Source organism: Procambarus clarkii, chromosome 75, assembly GCF_040958095.1.
Source record: "Procambarus clarkii isolate CNS0578487 chromosome 75, FALCON_Pclarkii_2.0, whole genome shotgun sequence".
Classification (NCBI taxonomy): Eukaryota; Metazoa; Arthropoda; class Malacostraca; order Decapoda; family Cambaridae; genus Procambarus; species Procambarus clarkii.
This window is the reverse complement of record NC_091224.1, coordinates 2,203,809-2,225,217: the sequence shown is the minus strand read 5'-3', so window position 1 is coordinate 2,225,217 and position 21,409 is coordinate 2,203,809.

Genomic DNA, 21,409 nt, shown 5'->3' with positions numbered 1-21,409 from the left:
CAATTGGTGTCAATTGCCGGCTGGAAAGATATTGCAAATCAAATGCAATATCTTTCATAGACAACTGGGAACACTTCTATGGAAGAAATGAAATGTATGCTCGTTCTGATAAGTGACCAGAGAGTCAGTCAGGTGCAGTCACAGTGAGAGGTTGTGTTAGCTGGAGCTCCGATTCTAGTAACATTATTATTGCAATAATGGAAGGATTTGGTGAGTCTGGTTGGAGCTCTGAGAGCAGAGATGGATTCCCTGCGGGAGGAGGTACGACGGCTGAGACTTCGGGAGGAAACGAAGGAGGAGGTCAATGTTGGCGGGACCTCATTAAGAAGGACTGACGGGACCAGTATTAAGAAGACCTCGTCTTGGCAAGTTGTGAAAGACAGGGGTCTTAACAAGACCTTGGCAAAACCGACAACTAATAGCCTACACCTAAGGACTTTTAACGCAATTGACGTATTAGAGGACGAGTACTGTGTTCAACGAGGAGGCAAAGACAAAGTAACGAGGAGCATTAAAGCGCAGGTCCCTCAAACTGCTCGAAAGGAAAACGGAGAATCGAAGCGGATTTTGGTTGTGGGAGATTCCCAGGTGAGGTATTTAGACAGAACGTTTTGTGCCAGAGATAGGGGGAACAGATTAAGGGTTTGCTATCCGGGAGCTGGAATAGGTGATATTTTTGGAAACATGAATGATATTATGATGGGAAATGGAAACAAACCCATTATTTGTATTAGTGCAGGGGGCAATGATGTTGGACGAGTTAGGAGTGAGGAACTAATACAGAGATTCAGGACAGCCATTGAATTAGTTAGGAGCAAGGGAGGAATCCCGATCATATGTGGCATTCTTCCAAGAAAGGGAGTGGGAAATGAATGGATGTCGAGGGCAATTGGTGTCAATTGCCGGCTGAAAAGATATTGCAAATCAGATGCAATATCTTTCATAGACAACTGGGAACACTTCTATGGAAGAAATGAAATGTATGCTCGTGATGGGGGGCATCTATCCAGGGCTGGGTTTGTTGCTGTTGCGAACTCGTTGGAAGAAGCGGTTAGAGGTGTTTGTTTGGGTTTAAACTGTTAGTAGATAGAGGTATGGGAATTGATTTGGAAGAAGGAGGTAATAAAAGTATGTGTTTGTGGGAGAAAGGAATTGGCAAAATGATAAGGGAAAGAGAAGGGACTCAAAATAACAATTCACTTAGGGTATATTACACTAACAGTAGAAGTCTAAGAAATATAATTAACGAATTAAATGCTCTTGTCTGCACAGAAAAAAATAGATATTATTGCACTTACCGAAACGTGGATGAATGTAGAAAATAGAGAACTATTAGCTGAATATCAAATAAATGGATTTAAACTATTTCACACAGATAGATATATTAGACGAGGAGGTGGAATAGCCATATATGTTAGGGACAATTTGAAATGTAGTCTCAAAGAGGGAATCAAAACTGAGACACACACAGAAACTATTTGGATAGAATTAAACGATAAAGCAAATAATATTATAATAGGAGTTATATATAGGCCACCAAATTTAGACAGAATGGAAGCAAAGCATCTATGGGATGAAATATCTAGGGCATCTAGATCTAACAGTATTTACGTCATGGGTGACATTAATTTTAGTGGAATAAACTGGTTGAACAAAAAAGGGAATAGTGAAGCAGAAAATTTTCTAGAATTAATTGATGATTGCTTTCTTACGCAACACATTAAGGAACCAACACGGGAAAATAATATTTTAGATTTAGTGTTAACTAACAGGGAAACACAAATTAATGACATCGAAATAGGGAGTGAGCTAGGGAACAGTGATCACAAAGAAATCAGATTTACCATAGAATGGAATAGACCTGTAGGAGAAAATTCTGTTAAAGTGCCAGATTTTCAAAAAGCTGATTTTAATAGCCTAAGAAATTTTTTGGGTCAAATTGATTGGAAAGTCTTGGGTATGGGGTGTGGGCCGGTCTTGGAGCGAGACATGAACCCAGCGATAGGTGACGTAAATGGGGATTTCTATGTGGATTCAATATATAACTTATTTAAGAATATTCTAAACAAAACACAGGAACGTAGTATACCATACAAATTGAATAGATCGAATACCAATGACCCAAAGTGGATAACAAAGAATTTGAAGAACCTTATAGGTAATAAGAGAGCTTGGTACAAAAGGATTAAAAATGGGAAGATCACTTTAGAACAGGAATTCGTACAACTGGTTAGAAATGTTAAAAAAGAGATAAGGAAAGCAAAAAGAAACTATGAAGTTTGAATAGCAGGGCAAGCAAAGACAAACCCTAAAGGGTTTTTTCAGTTATATCGTACTAAGACTAGGAAAAGGATAGGTCCATTAAAAACTGAGACAGGTCAAATAACAGATAGTGATGAAGAGATGAGTAGTATTTTTAATAAATATTTTGTATCTGTATTTACTAAAGAGGAACTTAACAATATGCCTTCAGCCGAACAAGTCTATGTGGGTGGGGACGAGGACAGGTTGACGAGTTTAACAGTTACCAGGGAGGATGTTCTTAAACAAATAGTAAAACTCAAACCAAACAAATCCCCAGGGCCGGATGAAGTGTTTGCCAGGGTGCTTAAAGAATGCAAAGAGGAGCTTTGTGACCCACTGTCAACCATATTGAATAAATCAATAGAGTCAGGCAGAGTGCCAGAGTTTTGGAAAGTTGCTAATGTGATACCAGTTTTTAAGAAAGGAGATAGATCACTTGCGTCTAACTATCGACCAATTAGCCTAACGTCTATTGTGGGAAAGTTACTCGAATCTATAATAGCAAATAAAATTCGTCTTCATCTTGAAAAACATAAATTAATAATTGAGTCTCAACATGGTTATATAAATGGCCGTTCATGTTTAACAAATTTGTTATCTTTTTATTCTAGCATTGTTGAGGCAGTTGATAGTGGTAAGGATTGCGATGTTGTATACCTTGACTTTAGCAAAGCTTTTGATACAGTGCCACATGAAAGACTGATTAAAAAGATAGAGTCTCATGGTATTGGGGGGTGCTTTATTAAGCTGGATTAGGGCATGGCTATACCAAAGGAAACAGAGTTAGTATAAATGGAATCAAGTCAGAGTGGGAAAATGTTGTAGGTGGAGTGCCTCAAGGCTCTGTCCTGGGACCTCTGTTGTTTATAATATATATAAATGATTTAGATTCAGGTTTTTAGATTCAGAAAGTCTTGGGTATGGGGTGTGGGTCGGTCTTAGAGCGAGACATGAACCCAGCGATAGGTGACTTAAATGGGGATTTCGATGTGGATTCAATATATAACTTATTTAAGAATATTCTAAACAAAGCACAGGAACGTAGTTTACCATACAAATTGAGTACATCGAATACTAATGACCCAAAGTGGATAACAAATAATTTAAAGAACCTTATAGGTAAAAAGAGAGCTTGGTACAAAAGGATTAAGAATGGGGAAGTCAGGTTAGAACAGGAATTCATACAACTGGTTAGAAATGTTAAAAAAGAGATTAGGAAATCAAAAAGAAACTATGAAGTTCGCATAGCGGAGCAAGCAAAGTCAAATCCTAAAGGGTTTTTTCAGTTATATCGAACTAAGACTAGGGAAAGGATAGGTCCATTAAAATCCGAGACAGGTCAAATAACGGATAATGACAAGATGAGTAGTATTTTTAACAAATATTTTATATCTGTATTTACTAAAGAGGAACTTAACAATATGCCTTCAGCTGAACAAGTCTATGTGGGTGGGGACGAGGACAGGTTGACGAGCTTAGCAGTTACCAGGGAGGATGTTCTTAAACAAATAGTAAAACTCAAACCAAACAAATCCCCAGGGCCGGATGAAGTGTTTGCTAAGGTGCTTAAAGAATACAAAGAGGAGCTTTCGGAGCCACTATCTACCATATTTAATAAATCAATAGAGTCAGGCAGAGTGCCAGAGTCATGGAAGGTAGCTAATGTGGTACCAATTTTTAAGAAAAGAGATAGATCATTTGCGTCAAACTATCGACCAATTAGCCTAACGTCTATTGTGGGAAAGTTACTTGAATCAATAATTGCAAATACAATTCGTCTCCATCTTGAAAAACATAAATTAATAAATGAGTCGCAACATGGTTTTACAAATGGCCGTTCATGTTTAACAAATTTGCTAACTTTTTTTTCCAGCATAGTTGAGGCAGTTGATAGTGGTAAGGATTGTGATGTTGTGCACCTTGACTTTAGCAAAGCTTTTGATACAGTGCCACATGAAAGACAAATTAAAAAAATAGAAGCTCATGGTATTGGGGGTGCTATATTAACTTGGATTAGGGCATGGCTATTCCAAAGGAAACAGAAAGTTAGTATAAATGGAATTAGGTCAGAGTGGGATAATGTTGTTTGTGGAGTACCTCAGGGCTCTGTCCTGGGACCTCTGTTGTTTATAATATATATAAATGATTTAGATTCAGGTTTGAGTAGCAACATTTGCAAATTTGCCGATGATACGAAAATCGGTAGGGAAATAATTTCGGAGGAGGACTCACTATCACTTCAAGTTGATCTAGATAGGGTTTTGAAATGGTCAAAGGATTGGCAAATGCAGTTTAATGCTGATAAATGTAAAGTTCTGAGGCTAGGTAATGATGATAGAGTTACAAGATACGAGCTAGATGGTGTTGAGATTGCGAAGTCGGATTGCGAAAGGGATCTGGGAGTTATGATTAGTAAGAATTTAAAACAAAAGGATCAATGCATAAATGTTCGTAATAAGGCAAATCGGACACTTGGATTTATTAATCGCAGCGTTAGTAACAAGACACCTGGTGTGGCTCTAGAGCACCTGGTGTGATCTAGAGCATCTAGATCTAACAGTATTTATGTCATGGGTGACTTTAATTTTAGCAGAATAAACTGGTTGAACAAAACAGGGAATAGTGAAGCAGAAGATTTTCTAGAATTAATTGACGATTGCTTTCTTACGCAACACATTAAGGATCCAACACGGGAAAATAATATTTTAGATTTAGTGTTAACTAACAGGGAAACGCAAATTAATGACATCGAAATAGGGAGTGAGCTAGGGAGCAGTGATCACAAAGAAATTAGATTTAGCATAGAATGGAATAGACCAGTAGGAGAAAATTCTGTTAAAGTGCCAGATTTTCGAAAAGCTGATTTTAATAGCCTAAGAAATTTTTTGGGTCAAATTGATTGGAAAGTCTTGGGTATGGGGTGTGGGCCGGTCTTGGAGCGAGACATGAACCCAGCGATAGGTGACTTAAATGGGGATTTCGATGTGGATTCAATATATAACTTATTTAAGAATATTCTAAACAAAGCACAGGAACGTAGTATACCATACAAATTGAATAGATCGAATACTAATGACCCAAAGTGAATAACAAAGAATTTGAAGAACCTTATAGGTAAAAAGAGAGCTTGGTACAAAAGGATTAAAAATGGGGAGGTCACTTTAGAACAGGAATTCGTACAACTGGTTAGAAATGTTAAAAAAGAGATAAGGAAAGCAAAAAGAAACTATGAAGTTTGAATAGCAGGGCAAGCAAAGACAAACCCTAAAGGGATTTTTCAGTTATATCGTACTAAGACTAGGGAAAGGATAGGTCCATTAAAAACTGAGACAGGTCAAATAACAGATAGTGATGAAGAGATGAGTAGTATTTTTAACAAATATTTTATATCTGTATTTACTAAAGAGGAACTTAACAATATGCCTTCAGCCGAACAAGTCTATGTGGGTGGGGACGAGGACAGGTTGACGAGTTTAACAGTTACCAGGGAGGATGTTCTTAAACAAATAGTAAAACTCAAACCAAACAAATCCCCAGGGCCGGATGAAGTGTTTGCCAGGGTGCTTAAAGAATGCAAAGAGGAGCTTTGTGACCCACTGTCAACCATATTGAATAAATCAATAGAGTCAGGCAGAGTGCCAGAGTTTTGGAAAGTTGCTAATGTGATACCAGTTTTTAAGAAAGGAGATAGATCACTTGCGTCTAACTATCGACCAATTAGCCTAACGTCTATTGTGGGAAAGTTACTCGAATCTATAATAGCAAATAAAATTCGTCTTCATCTTGAAAAACATAAATTAATAATTGAGTCGCAACATGGTTATATAAATGGCCATTCATGTTTAACAAATTTGTTATCATTTTATTCTAGCATTGTTGAGGCAGTTGATAGTGGTAAGGATTGTGATGTTGTATACCTTGACTTTAGCAAAGCTTTTGATACAGTGCCACATGAAAGACTGATTAAAAAGATCGAGTCTCATGGTATTGGGGGTGCTATATTAAGCTGGATTAGGGCATGGCTATACCAAAGGAAACAGAGAGTTAGTATAAATGGAATCAAGTCAGAGTGGGAAAATGTTGTAAGTGGAGTGCCTCAAGGCTCTGTCCTGGGACCTCTGTTGTTTATAATATATATAAATGATTTAGATTCAGGTTTGAGTAGCAACATTTGCAAATTTGCCGATGATACGAAAATCGGTAGGGAAATTAATTCGGAGGAGGACTCACTATCACTTCAAGTTGATCTAGATAGGGTTTTGAAATGGTCAAAGGATTGGCAGATGCAGTTTAATGCTGATAAATGTAAAGTTCTGAGGTTAGGTAATGATGATAGAGTTACAAGATACGAGCTAGATGGTGTTGAGATTGCGAAGTCAGATTGCGAAAGGGATCTGGGAGTTATGATTAGTAAGAATTTAAAACAAAAGGATCAATGCATTAATGTTCGTAATAAGGCAAATCGGACACTTGGATTTATTAATCGCAGCGTTAGTAACAAGACACCTGGTGTGGTTCTTAAGCTATATCTTGCTCTAGTTAGGCCCCATTTAGATTATGCAGTTCAGTTTTGGTAGCCATATTATAGAATGGATATAAATTCACTTGAACGTGTCCAGCGTAGGATGACTAAGTTAATTCCCCAAATTAGAAATCTTTCATATGAAGAAAGATTAACAAAGCTTAAGTTGCATTCACTGGAAAGGCGAAGAGTTAGGGGCGACATGATAGAGGTTTACAAGTGGGTGAATGGACATAACAAAGGGGATATTAATAGGGTATTAAAAGTATCAACACAAGACAGAACACGAAACAATGGGTATAAATTGGATAAGTTTAGATTTAGGAAAGACTTGGGTAAATACTGGTTCAGTAACAGGGTTGTTGATTTGTGGAACCAATTGCTTGACTATTCCCTGTTTTGTTCACCCAGTTTATTCCACTAAAATTAAAGTCACCCATGACATAAATACTGTTAGATCTAGATGCTCTAGATATTTCATTCCATAGATGCTTTGCTTCCATTCTGTCTAAATTTCGTGGCCTATATATAACACCTATTATAATATTATTTGCTTTTTCGTTTAATTCTATCCAAATAGTTTCTGTGTGTGGCTCACTTTTGATTCCCTCTCTGAGACTACATTTCAAATTGTCCCTAACATATATGGCTACTCCCCCTCCTCGTCTAATATATCTATCTGTGTGAAATAGTTTAAATCCATTTATCTGATATTCAGCTAATAGTTCTCTATTTTCTACGTTCATCCACGTTTCGGTAAGTGCAATAATATCTATTTTTTCTGTGCAGACAAGAGTATTTAATTCATTAATTTTATTTCTTAGACTTCTACTGTTAGTGTAATATATCCTAAGTGAATTGTTATTTTGAGGCCCTTTTCTTTCCCTGATCATTTTGCCAATTCTTTTCTCCCACGAAGACATACTTTTATTACCTCCTTCCTCCAAATCAATTCCCATACCTCTATCTACTAACAGTTTAAACCCAAACAAACACCTCTAACCACTGGTTCCAACGAGTTCGCAACAGCAACAACCCCAGCCCTCGATAGATGCACCCCATCACGAGCATACATTTCATTTCTTCCATAGAAGCGTTCCCAGTTGTCTATGAAAGATATTGCATTTGATTTGCAATATCTTTCCAGCAGGCAATTGACACTAAGTGCCCTCGACATCCATTCATTTCCCACTCCCTTTCTTGGAAGAATGCCACATATGATCGGGCTTCCTCCCTTGCTCCTAACTAATTCAATGGCTGTCCTAAATCTCTGTATTAGTTCCTCACTCCTAACTCGCCCAACATCATTACCCCCTGCACTAATACAAATAATGGGTTTGTTCCCATTTCCCGTCATAATATCATTCATGTTTTCAACAATATCACCAATTCCAGCTCCCGGATAGCAAACCCTTAATCTGTTCCCCCTATCTTTGGCACAAAACGTTCTGTCTAAATACCTCACCTGGAAATCTCCCACAACCTAAATTCGCTTCGGTACCACCCTAACTTTCGGAGCAGCCTGAGGGGCCTGCGCTCCGCCGTTCCTCGCTGATTTCCTCGCTGCAGGCGCACTACAGCACTCGTCCTCCAACACGGCAAATGAATTTGCCGTCCTTAGGGCATCTGTAGGCGGCCTTGTCAAGGTCTTCTTAAGACCCCTGTCTTTCACTACTCTCCACGATGAGGTCTCGTCAACACTGGTCTCCTCCTTCGTTTCCTCTCGAAGTCTCAGCCGTCGTACCTCCTCCCGCAGGGAATCCATCTCTGCTCTCAGAGCTCCAACCAAACTCACCAAATCATTAACTAATCCTTCCAATATTGCAATAATAATGTTACTCCAGAGCTCCAGCTAACACAAGCTCTCACTGTGACAGCACCTGACTGACCACGCTCTCTTTTTACCAATAAGGTTCTTCAGATCCTTTGTTATCCACTTTCGATCATTAGTATTCGATCTATTCAATTTTATGGTATACAACATTCCTGGGCTTCACTAAGAATATTTTTAAATATGTTATATTTTGAGTCCACATCGAAAACCCCTTTTACGTCACCTATCGCTGGGTTCACATCTAGCTCTAAGACCGGCCCACACCCCATACCCAAGACTTTCCAATTTATTTGACCCAATAAATTTCTTAGGTTATTGAAATTAGCTTTTCGAAAATCAGGTACTTTAACAGAATTTTCTCCTACAGATCTATTCCATTCTATGCTAAATCTGATTTCTTTGTGATCACTGTTCCCTAGCTCATTCCCTATTTCGATGTCCTTAATTTGTGTTTCCCTGTTAGTTAACACTAAATCTAAAATATTATTTTCCCGCGTTGGTTCCTTAATGTGTTGCGTAAGAAAGCAATCGTCAATTAATTCTAGAAAATCTTCTGCTTCATTATTCCCTGTTTTGTTCACCCAGTTTATTCCACTAAAATTAAAGTCACCCATTACATAAATACTGTTATATCTAGATGCTCTAGATATTTCATCCCATAGATGCTTTGCTTCCATTCTGTCTAAATTTGGTGGCCTATATATAACTCCTATTATAATATTATTTGCTTTTTCGTTTAATTCTATCCAAATAGTTTCTGTGTGGCTCAGACTTGATTCCCTCTTTGAGACTACATTTCAAATTGTCCCTAACGTATATGGCTACTCCCCCTTCTCGTCTAATATATCTATCTGTGTGAAATAGTTTAAATCCATTTATTTGATATTCAGCTAATAGTTCTCTATATTCTACATTCATCCACGTTTCGGTAAGCGCGATAATATCTATTTTTTATGTGCAGACAAGAGCATTTAATTCTTTTATTTTATTTCTTAGACTTCTACTGTTAGTGTAATATACCCTAAGTGAATTGTTATTTTTTGGCCCTTCAATTTCCATGATCATTTTGCCAATTCCTTTCTCCCCCAAACACATACTTTTATTATCTCTTTCCTCCAAATCAATTCCCATACTACTCTCTACTAACAGTTTAAATCCAAACAAACACCTCTAACCACTGGTTCCAACGCGTTCGCAACAGCAACAACCCCAGCTCTCGATAGATGCACCCTATCCCGAGCATACATTTCTTTATATCGAATGGATATAAATTCACTTGAACGTGTCCAGCGTAGGATGACTAAGTTAATTCCCCAAATTAGAAATATTTCATATGAAGAAAGATTAACAAAGCTTAACTTGCATTCACTGGAAAGGCGAAGAGTTAGGGATAACATGATAGAGATTTATAGTAGATGAAAGGACATAACAAAGGGGATATTAATAGGGCATTAAAAGTATCAACACAAGACAGAACACGAAACAATGGGTATAAATTGGATAAGTTTAGATTTAGGAAAGACTTGGGTAAATACTGGTTCGGTAACAGGATTGTTGATTTGTGGAACCAATTACCGCGTAACGTGGTGGAGGTGGGGCCCTCGATTGTTTCAAGCGCAGGTTGGACAAGTATATGAGTGGGATTGGGTGGTTATAGATAGGAGCTGCCTCGTATGGGCCAATAGGCCTTCTGCAGTTACCTAGTTCTTATGTTCTTAAGTGGATGAATGGACATATCAAAAGGGGATATTAATAGGGTATTAAAAAGAATCAACACGAAACAATGGGTATTATTTGGATAAGTTTAGATTTAGGAAAGACTTTAGTAAATACTGGTTCGGTAACAGAGTTGTTGATTTGTGGAACCAATTACCACGTGACGTGGTGGAGGTGGGGTCCCTCGATTGTTTTAAACGTGGGTTGGACATGAATATGAGTGGGATTGGGTGGTTATAAATTGGAGCTGCCTCGTGTGGGCTAATAGGCCTTCTGCAGTTACATAAGAACATAAGAACATAAGAACAAAGGTAACTGCAGAAGGCCTATTGGCCCAAACGAGGCAGCTCCTATTCTATAACCACCCAATCCCACTCATATACTTGTCCAACCCGTGCTTGAAACAATCGAGGGACCCCACCTCCACAATGTTACGCGGCAATTGGTTCCACAAATCAACAACCCTGTTACTGAACCAGTATTTACCCAAGTCTTTCCTAAATCTAAACTTATCCAATTTATACCCATTGTTTCGTGTTCTGTCCTGTGTTGATACTTTTAATACCCTATTAATATCCCCCCGGTTATGTCCATTCATCCACTTGTAAACCTCTATCATGTCACCCCTAACTCTTCGCCTTTCCAGTGAATGCAACTTAAGCTTTGTTAATCTTTCTTCATATGAAAGATTTCTAATTTGGGGAATTAACTTAGTCATCCTACGCTGGACACGTTCAAGTGAATTTATATCCATTCTATAATATGGCGACCAAAACTGAACTGCATAATCTAAATGGGGCCTAACTAGAGCAAGATATAGCTTGAGAACCACACCAGGTGTCTTGTTACTAACGCTGCGATTAATAAATCCAAGTGTCCGATTTGCCTTATTACGAACATTTATGCATTGATCCTTTTGTTTTAAATTCTTACTAATCATAACTCCCAGATCCCTTTCGCAATCCGACTTCGCAATCACAACACCATCTAGCTCGTATCTTGTAACTCTATCATCATTACCTAACCTCAGAACTTTACATTTATCAGCATTAAACTGCATCTGCCAATCCTTTGACCATTTCAAAACCCTATCTAGATCAACTTGAAGTGATAGTGAGTCCTCCTCCGAATTAATTTCCCTACCGATTTTCGTATCATCGGCAAATTTGCAAATGTTGCTACTCAAACCTGAATCTAAATCATTTATATATATTATAAACAACAGAGGTCCCAGGACAGAGCCTTGAGGCACTCCACTTACAACATTTTCCCACTCTGACTTGATTCCATTTATACTAACTCTCTGTTTCCTTTGGTATAGCCATGCCCTAATCCAGCTTAATATAGCACCCCCAATACCATGAGACTCTATCTTTTTAATTAGTCTTTCATGTGGCACTGTATCAAAAGCTTTGCTAAAGTCAAGGTATACAACATCGCAATCCTTACCACTATCAACTGCCTCAACAATGCTAGAATAAAAAGATAACAAATTTGTTAAACATGAACGGCCATTTATAAAACCATGTTGCGACTCAATTATTAATTTATGTTTTTCAAGATGAAGACGAATTTTATTTGCTATTATAGATTCGAGTAACTTTCCCACAATAGACGTTAGGCTAATTGGTCGATAGTTAGACGCAAGTGATCTATCTCCTTTCTTAAAAACTGGTATCACATTAGCAACTTTCCAAAACTCTGGCACTCTGCCTGACTCTATTGATTTATTAAATATGGTTGACAGTGGGTCACAGGTTACCTATGTTCATATGTTCTTATTTATAAACAGGACCTGCTTCTTATGGGCCAGTAGGCTTTCTGTAGGTTCCTTTATTCATATGTTCTTATGTTCAGTTCAGTTTTGGTCGCCGTTTGGTTATGCGGTAATTATAACCAATTACCGCATAACATTATAGAAGTTGGATCCCTTGATTGTTACAATCGTAGGTTAAAAATTCATATGAATGAAATTGGATCTAAATAAATAGGAGCTGCCACGCATGGGGCCAATAGTCCTTCTGCAGTTATCTTTATTCTTATGTTCTTATGAAACGTCGTCGGTTCTTAATTTTCTGCGGAGTGGTGAGGTCATCACGCAGGTCTTCACCTCACTGACACACCTGAGGTGTCCTATAAAATGGCTCAAATAATAGGACGTTTTTGTTTACGGGCTCACCATAGCTCGTGCTACATAGACACTTCGTCTTGAGAAGCTAAATCTGATACAACAGTTTTACATAACGCTCTCATCATTAAGTTGGCCTTCGTCAAAATTGTTAACCTCGTTCACGAATGGACGCCACACTAAGTTTTGCTGCCTTAAAGAAGGCTTCACTCTATAACTTCAATCAATTCCTCATAGCCGTGTCGAAGATCGACAGCTCAAGAATCATTGTTGCGCAATTATCACAAGCAATGAAATTGATGGAAAACAATCTTGATGTTTTTGCATATCAAAATCTCAACCGAGAACATTTTGCCTTAATGAAAGCTGAACTAGGAGTATTTTGGGCTATAACTATCGCCACGTGTCTGAATCACAAGCCTGTTACGATGACAGGCCAATGGGAGAGCGTCCTCTTGAATATTATCAATCTTATAAAACACTGGGATCAGAAAACAAAATTAAACTTCGATTTAAGTTTAATATTTTCAGATGCATTGAAACCCTGGGCACTACTAGTGTTTTCTGATCACAAGTTATGTCCAAACGTGGACCTTCGTCTGGAAATTCTTCGTTTAATTAGTATATGGCCCGGACATTATCTGCAGGATACTGTATCGGGTAGGCAGGTAGCTGCTGGGTTGGTTAATATGAGCACTTACCTTAATTTAAATCATCACAGATTCGTGACCGGTGGCTCTCGAACCAGTCTCTTTTATCCTCTTCACAAAGTGCTGATCCACCTTCATAAATACGGTCACCTAAATGATGTTGTTGTGACCGCCGTCCGCCAGGTGAGGAATTTACAAGTCGGACCAGAAGTAATTTTCTTCAACCGCCTGGTACTGTTCCTGAGCCAAGAAACAGAGGAAACTCAAAAGATGTATCTTAAATTGAATATGAGTGCTTCGAACACTGCAAGTACGTATTATGCTATCGTCAACCTGTTCCAGCTTTTGGTTGTTGCACCACCTACCATGTCGGCTTATGCGTGTCCTGGTCTGGCCCAAGCTGCTATAAATTCCTTGGTTATAATTACAACTTCTTTTGTTGCAGTAAGTAATATGTTACAAGTTGAAGATCAAAACACTTACAGTCACCTCGTCTCAAATATCGATAACATTTATCAAGTGTTGTCAGTTCTAGGGAAATCAACATATATTTATCGAGTTCTGATATCTAATTACGCTCAAAGTTTGGCTAATATCAACCTCAAAGCAGCAGAGTCTGGGATCTCGTTCCACAACTTCCCAACACCATGTGAGGGTTCGATGGAGGAGTGTCCAGAGGAGTTTGTGGACAGCTTGACACAGTGTGTGATGGAGTCGCCGGTGCTGCTACATTCGTCCAAGATGGTGGTGGATGATTCGACACTGGTGCATTTGCTGCTGGTGTCTCCCTCAGACCCCTTCACACGGTATCCTCTGGACATGGGCTCTTACAGTCGCCTGCCGAACCTCCAAGCAGACATTGCTGCCTGGAGGAACACCACCAGTGGCATCCTCCCTACATCTACTGAAGAGGATGGTGAGAATGCTAAAGAGGTAATAGAAAACGCTGCCTATGAGAGTGAAAATTCAACAAACGTGAGCGAGAATATTACTGACATGACCCAGAGCACAACAGTCATGAGCTCAAGTCCTACTGACAGGGAACGATGCCCGTTATGTATCTTGCTGTTTCAATTTAATTATATTTGATTTTGATATTTTACAATTTATTTTTATTATGTATTTGAAATACAAATATTTGTATTTCTGTATATATAATTTTTAGTTTTAATAAGTATATGTATGTAATGAATAATTATATAAAAATATTTTAAATACAACCTAGAAATTGAAGGGACGACGACGTTTCGGTCCGTCCTGGACCATTCTCAAGTCGATTGTGAATCACAATCGACTTGAGAATGGTCCAGGACGGACCGAAACGTCGTCGTCCCTTCAATTTCTAGTGTGTGGTCTGGTCAACATACTTCAGCCAAGTTATTGTGACTCATCGCCTGCACAACCTAGAAATAAAATTTTGTTGAATTTTTGTAATATCATTATCCTGTATTTGTTAAATCAGAACATGGCTTTACCGATTATGGGTAACTTGCACGATGTACAGGTAAGACTATATGAATAAAAAGATATAGTCATTTTACTCTTTTTCTGTTAGAAAAACAGAAATATGTTGCTTGTTGACCAGGCCTCATTCTACAAAGACAGCTGAGCTTGTCTGTTTATATAACTAATCATTCTTGAAATAGTAGAAAAATCATGCTAACAAAATTTATAAATAATTTATAAACATCAGAACTGATATTATATATTTGTGCAAGAAATAATTTAGAACCTTGTATACCACATATGTCAGACCAATCCTGAAGTATGCGGCTCCAGCATATAGTCCACAGCTTGTCAAGCATAAGACGAAACTAGAGATTCAATGATATACCACTAGATTAGTTCCAGAACTACGAGGTGTGATTTACGAGGAAGGCTACGTCAGCTTAACCTCACGTCGCAGGAAGACATGATTACCACATACAAAATTCTCAGGAGACTCAATTGGGTAGATAGACATTATTTAACACAAGTGATACACGCAAAAGGTGAAACAGGTGGAAACTAAATACCCAAATTAGCCACGCCGACCTTGGAAAGAAGTTATTTTAAACTGTCAGAGTAGTTAACAAATGGAGTGCATTAAGCAGTGATGTAGTGGAGTCAGACTCCATATACAGTTTCAGAAGTATATATTATGAAGCCCAAGACTCTCAGACACGTGTCCACCAGTTGACTGACAGTTGAACACCAGGACCAGAGAGTTGACTCTCAGACACGTGTCCACCAGTTGCCTGACAGTTGAACACCAGGACCAGAGAGTTGACTCTCAGACACGTGTCCACCAGTTGACTGACAGTTGAACACCAGGACCAGAGAGTTGACTCTCAGACACGTGTCCGCCAGTTGACTGACAGTTGAACACCAGGACCAGAGAGTTGACTCTCAGACACGTGTCCACCAGTTGTCTGACAGTTGAACACCAGGACCAGAGAGTAGACTCTCAACCCCCGCCACCACAATTAGGTGAGCTCTCACTCACTTCTCTAATATCCCGTACGCATATAAATATTTGATTTCTAATTAAGTTGCCTCACTTAATTACCGTGAACCCTAATTAGTGTCGGGACAAAGACAGCAGAATTATCCTTATTATATATAATGGCACAATATTACACTGTTTAAGGTCCTTTTTATCCCGAGGCAATCACAAGGGATTAACCTATTTCACGCTCCATATAGTTAAGACAGTGTGAGGGGAAAGTTGTGAGGCAGGTACTGTGAGGCAGGTACTGTGAGGCAGGTGCTGTAAGGCAGGTACTGTGAGGCAGGTACTGTGAGGCAGGTACTGTGAGGCACGTACTGTGAGGCAGGAGCTGTGAGGCAGGAGCTGTGAGACAGGTGCTGTGAGGCAGATACTGTGAGGCAGGACCTGTGAGGCAGGTGCTGTGAGGTAGGTACTGTGAGGTAGGTACTGTGAGGCAGGTACTATGAGGCAGGTGCTGTGAGGCAGGTATTGTGAGGCAGGTACTGTGAGGCAGGTGCTGTGAGGCAGGTACTGTGAGGTAGGAACTGTGAGGCAGGTACTGTGAGGCAGGTGCTGTCAGGCAGGAACTGTGAGGCAGGTGCTGTGAGGCAGGTACTGTGAGGCAGGAACTGTGAGGCAGGAACTGTGAGGCAGGAACTGTGTGGCAGGTACTGTGAGGCAGGTACTGTGAGGCAGGAACTGTGAGGCAGGTACTGTGAGGTAGGTACTGTGAGGTAGGTACTGTGAGGCAGGTGCTGTGAGGCAGGTGCTGTGAGGCAGGTGCTGTGAGGCAGGTACTGTGAGGCAGGAACTGTGAAATAGGTACTGTGGGGCAGGTACTGTGAGACAGGTACTGCGAGACAGGTACCGTGAGGTAGGTACTGTGAGGCAGGTACCGTGAGGTAGGTACTGTGAGGCAGGTACTGTGGGGCAGGTACTGTGGGGCAGGTACTGTGAGGCAGGTACTGTGAGACAGGTACTGTGAGGCAGGTACTGTGCGGCAGGTACTGTGAGGCAGGTATTGTGAGGCAGGTACTGTGAGACAGGAGCTGTGAGGTAGGAACTGTGAGGCAGGTACTGTGGGGTAGGTACTATGAGGCAGGAACTGTGAGGCAGGTACTGTACTCACCTAGTTGTACTCACCTAGTTGTGTTTGCGGGGGTTGAGCTCTGGCTCTTTGGTCCCGCCTCTCAACCGTCAATCAACAGGTGTACAGATTCCTGAGCCTATCGGGCTCTGTCATATCTACACTTGAAACTGTGTATGGAGTGAGCCTCCACCACATCACCCCCTAATGCATTCCATTTGTCAACCTCTCTGACACTAAAAAAGTTCTTTCTAATATCTCTGTGGCTCATTTGGGCACTCAGTTTCCACCTGTGTCCCCTTGTGCGTGTTCCCCTTGTGTTAAATAGACTGTCTTTATCTACCTTATCAATTCCCTTCAGAATCTTGAATGTGGTGATCATGTCCCCCCTAACCTCACACAAGTGAGGTTTAATTCCCGTAGTCTCTCCTCGTAGCTCATACCTCTCAGCTCAGGTACTAGTCTGGTGGCAAACCTTTGAACCTTTTCCAGTTTAGTCTTATCCTTGACTAGATATGGACTCCATGCTGGGGCTGCATACTCCAGGATTGGCCTGACATATGTGGTATACAAAGTTCTGAATGATTCTTTACACAAGTTTCTGAATGCCGTTCGTATGTTGGCCAGCCTGGCATATGCCGCTGATGTTGGCAGGTACTGTGAGGCAGGAACTGTGAGGCAGGTACTGTGAGGCAGGTACTGTGAGGCAGGTACTGTGCGGCAGGTACTGTGAGACAGGAGCTGTGAGGTAGGTACTGTGAGGTAGGTACTGTGAGGTAGGTACTGTGAGGTAGGTACTGTGAGGTAGGTACTGTGAGGTAGGAACTGTGTGGCAGGTACTGTGAGGCAGGTACTGTGGGGTAGGTACTATGAGGCAGGAACTGTGAGGCAGGAACTGTGAGGCAGGTACTGTGGGGTGGGTACTGTGGGGTAGGTACTGTGAGGCAGGTACTGTGAGGCAGGTACTGTGGGGTAGGTACTATGAGGCAGGAACTGTGAGGCAGGAACTGTGAGGCAGGTACTGTGGGGTAGGTACTGTGAGGCAGGTACTGTGAGGCAGGTACTGTGAGGCAGGTACTGTGAGGTAGGTACTATGAGGCAGGAACTGTGAGGCAGGAACTGTGAGGCAGGAACTGTGAGGCAGGAACTGTGAGGCAGGTACTGTGGGGTAGGTACTGTGAGGTAGGAACTGTAACCTTTAGGTGTTTCCTTTAACTTACTCAATATTATACCCATTGTTTCGTGTTCTGTCTTGTGTTGAAAGTTTGTGTCAAAACCTCATCAAAAACTGTTGTAACATATCACCTCACTCAAATGCAGGTATATAAAATAAAAGGTTAAGATAGGTTAAATTATAGCATAGTAGAACTCTGTTTAGTGTTTGCAAGTTATAGTTGTGTGTGTGTAAACTAAAGTCTTTGAAAATGTAGTAAGTTATTACGAAACGCGTTCTAGTGTCGCATCAGACTAGAAATAAAAATGAATTTTGGAGAATTGATTTTTCAATTACCATCGACAGTGAAAAGAAACATAAGAAATATTGAGAAAAGTCGTGTTAGAATTATACTTTAGAATGATACTTTAATCATACTTTTTCGGTCACATTTAATAATATAACTGAAAACTCCACACCCCAGATGTGACTCAAACCCATAACGGCAAGTGTGGGTTCTATGTGTGGGGCTATGCAACTGATGTACAGGAGACCTTAACCGCTCGACCATCACGACCGGACAAAAGATGATGGTAGCCCAGGCTATTTGCCTATCATCCCGCCAGCGCCCTGATAGTAATCTTGGGTATGGTACTTTATCAAATCGCCTCATTTTTTGGAGCCACGTGAGCAACACAAATGCAAACAAGCCTGAATTGTCCCCAGGCGTATATGCAACCGAAAACTCCACACCACAGAAAGGAACACTATGCAACTGGTGGAACAGGAGACCTTAACCGCTCGACCGTCACGACCGGACAAAAGATGATGGTAGCCGAGGCTATTTGCCCATTTGGCTCGCAGCTCACAATAATACATGTGTGTCTACATAGTAGATAACGAAAGCAGTAGATTCTCCCCCCCCCTTGAGTTACAACACATTTACTGCACCAGTTCTCCTTCTAGTGCCTGAGCTGATTCACCAGTTAGTTATAGGTGTGAGTGGATGTCGAGCGATTGGATCACTTGCTACTATTTACTTCCGGACATCATCAGACACAGGAAACGTCTGCGCCACTGTGAAGTGCTCGAAGACAAGGAAGTCACTCGAAGTCGCTCGAAGTCACGTGTGTCCACTGTGTATCACCAATGGACTCAAGTGTGGAGTGAATGGTGATAATCCCTGACTGCGAGTGACGCGATTGTACTCACATATTTGTAGTCACCTATTTGTGCTTGTCGTTGTTAGCTGAGTGACGTGTTGTGTCACTGTAAGGAAGTGAGGCACTGAGGTGGGTGGAGTGGACACCCACGTGTTGGACAGTGTTGTGAGGTGGGTGGAGTGGACACCCTCGTGATGGACAGTGTTGTGAGGTGGGTGGAGTGGACACCCTCGTGTTGGACAGTGTTGTGAGGTGGGTGGAGTGGACACCCTCGTGTTGGACAGTGTTGTGAGGTGGGTGGAGTGGACACCCTCGTGTTGGTCAGTGTTGTGAGGTGGGTGGAGTGGACACCCACGTGTTGGACAGTGTTGTGAGGTGGGTGGAGTGGACACCCTCGTGTTGGTCAGTGTTGTGAGGTGGGTGGAGTGGACACCCTCGTGTTGGACAGTGTTGTGAGGTGGGTGGAGTGGACACCCTCGTGTTGGTCAGTGTTGTGAGGTGGGTGGAGTGGACACCCACGTGTTGGACAGTGTTGTGAGGTGGGTGGAGTGGACACCCTCGTGTTGGTCAGTGTTGTGAGGTGGGTGGAGTGGACACCCTCGTGTTGGACAGTGTTGTGAGGTGGGTGGAGTGGACACCCACGTGTTGGACAGTGTTGTGAGGTGAGTGGAGTGGACACCCACGTGTTGGACAGTGTTGTGAGGTGGGTGGAGTGGACACCCACGTGTTGGACAGTGTTGTGAGGTGGGTGGAGTGGACACCCACGTGTTGGACAGTGTTGTGAGGTGGGTGGAGTGGACACCCACGTGTTGGACAGTGTTGTGAGGTGGGTGGAGTGGACACCCACGTGTTGGACAGTGTTGTGAGGTGGGTGGAGTGGACACCCTCGTGTTGGACAGTGATGTGAGGTGGGTGGAGTGGACACCCTCGTGTTGGACAGTGATGTGAGGTGGGTGGAGTGGACACCCACGTGTTGGACAGTGTTGTGAGGTGGGTGGAGTGGACACCCACGTGTTGGACAGTGTTGTGAGGTGGGTGGAGTGGACACCCTCGTGTTGGACAGTGTTGTGAGGTGGGTGGAGTGGACACCCTCGTGTTGGACAGTGTTGTGAGGTGGGTGGAGTGGACACCCACGTGTTGGACAGTGTTGTGAGGTGGGTGGAGTGGACACCCTCGTGTTGGTCAGTGTTGTGAGGTGGGTGGAGTGGACACCCACGTGTTGGACAGTGTTGTGAGGTGGGTGGAGTGGACACCCTCGTGTTGGACAGTGTTGTGAGGTGGGTGGAGTGGACACCCTCGTGTTGGACAGTGTTGTGAGGTGGGTGGAGTGGACACCCTCGTGTTGGACAGTGTTGTGAGGTGGGTGGAGTGGACACCCACGTGTTGGACAGTGTTGTGAGGTGGGTGGAGTGGACACCCTCGTGTTGCACAGTGTTGTGTGGTGGGTGGAGTGGACACCCTCGTGATGGACAGTGTTGTGAGGTGGGTGGAGTGGACACCCTCGTGTTGGACAGTGTTGTGAGGTGGGTGGAGTGGACACCCTCGTGTTGGACAGTGTTGTGAGGTGGGTGGAGTGGACACCCTCGTGTTGGACAGTGTTGTGAGGTGGGTGGAGTGGACACCCACGTGTTGGACAGTGTTGTGAGGTGGGTGGAGTGGACACCCTCGTGTTGGTCAGTGTTGTGAGGTGGGTGGAGTGGACACCCACGTGTTGGACAGTGTTGTGAGGTGGGTGGAGTGGACACCCTCGTGTTGGACAGTGTTGTGAGGTGGGTGGAGTGGACACCCTCGTGTTGGACAGTGTTGTGAGGTGGGTGGAGTGGACACCCTCGTGTTGGACAGTGTTGTGAGGTGGGTGGAGTGGACACCCACGTGTTGGACAGTGTTGTGAGGTGGGTGGAGTGGACACCCTCGTGTTGCACAGTGTTGTGTGGTGGGTGGAGTGGACACCCTCGTGATGGACAGTGTTGTGAGGTGGGTGGAGTGGACACCCTCGTGTTGGACAGTGTTGTGAGGTGGGTGGAGTGGACACCCTCGTGTTGGACAGTGTTGTGAGGTGGGTGGAGTGGACACCCTCGTGTTGGTCAGTGTTGTGAGGTGGGTGGAGTGGACACCCACGTGTTGGACAGTGTTGTGAGGTGGGTGGAGTGGACACCCTCGTGTTGGTCAGTGTTGTGAGGTGGGTGGAGTGGACACCCTCGTGTTGGACAGTGTTGTGAGGTGGGTGGAGTGGACACCCTCGTGTTGGTCAGTGTTGTGAGGTGGGTGGAGTGGACACCCACGTGTTGGACAGTGTTGTGAGGTGGGTGGAGTGGACACCCTCGTGTTGGTCAGTGTTGTGAGGTGGGTGGAGTGGACACCCTCGTGTTGGACAGTGTTGTG